At 48.0% G+C, this 1,063-nt stretch overlaps 1 non-coding gene across 1 annotated transcript; it reads right to left on the reverse strand.

Annotated features, from left to right (window-relative positions):
* Nucleotides 1–439: 439 nt before the first annotated feature.
* Nucleotides 440–595, reverse strand: LOC119622241 (U1 spliceosomal RNA). Its single transcript, XR_005238908.2, has one exon. It is a non-coding gene; the product is annotated as a U1 spliceosomal RNA (small nuclear RNA).
* Between the last annotated feature and the right edge of the window lie 468 nt (nucleotides 596–1,063).

Here is a 1,063-nt window from a genome sequence, read left to right on the forward strand (position 1 = left end):
TACCCAGGCTGGAGTACAGTGGTGCGATCTCGGTTCACTGCAACCTCTGCCTCCCGGGTTCAAGCGATTTTGCTACCTCAGCCTCCTGAGTAGCTGGGATTACAGATGTTTGCCACCACACCCAGCTACTTTTTGTATTTTTAGTAGGGATGGGGTTTCACCATGTTGGCCAGGCTGGTCTCAAACTCCTGACCTCAGGTAATCCACCCACCTCAGCCTCCCAAAGTGCTGGGATTACACACGTGAGCCACTGTGCCTGGCCACGTCTATATTTTTAGTAGAGACAGGGTTTCACCATGTTGGCCAGGCTGGTCTCGAACTCCTGACCTCAGGTGATCCACCTGCCTTGGCCTCCCAAAGTGCTGGGCGTGCAGACATGAGCCACCGTGCCCAGCCTCTTCTTTTTTTTTTTACATTAGAAAAAATAAAAAAAAACCCACATGGGAAATCGCAAACACAGTCCCCCCAACCACCGATTATGCAGTTGAATTTCCTGCATTTGGGGAAATTGCAGGGGTCAGCACACCTGGAATATGAGCCTAACCCTGGGAAAACCACCTTTGTGATCATAGCATCTCCCCTGCCAGGTAAGTATGCAGGGCACTCTTCTAAACATGGGGACTCAGCAATGAACATGCAGACAGAATCCTTGCACTGCGGTGTCCATGTCACATCTGTGTCTGTCTGTCTAATTGTCTCACTCATAGAATGTATGCGCCTCGAGGGCAGGCACTTTTTCTAATTAATTAGGAGTTCTCCCTGGAAGATTGTCGACATGTGGCAGAACTCAGTGAATATTTACTAAACAGGTCCCATTGGGTCCCTCTCTGCGAGGTAAGAATTTGGAGTTACGGTTCTCCAAGCAAAAATGTCCCAACAGGGCACATAGAGGGAGTTTCTTGTTTCTGAATTGTTTTTTGTGGCAGTGTTATTGTTCTTCCCTAGAGTTTTCTCAGAGCCTTCCATTCTAGTGTCTATTGTGGATCTGGGTTGAGTTCTGAACGATTAAATGTGAAAGGCTGACAGCTGATCCTTGGATGGTTCATTTGCTGTTTTGCTGAGA

The sequence above is a fragment of the Chlorocebus sabaeus genome, chromosome 16 (genome assembly GCF_047675955.1).
Source record: "Chlorocebus sabaeus isolate Y175 chromosome 16, mChlSab1.0.hap1, whole genome shotgun sequence".
NCBI classification, from domain to species: Eukaryota; Metazoa; Chordata; class Mammalia; order Primates; family Cercopithecidae; genus Chlorocebus; species Chlorocebus sabaeus.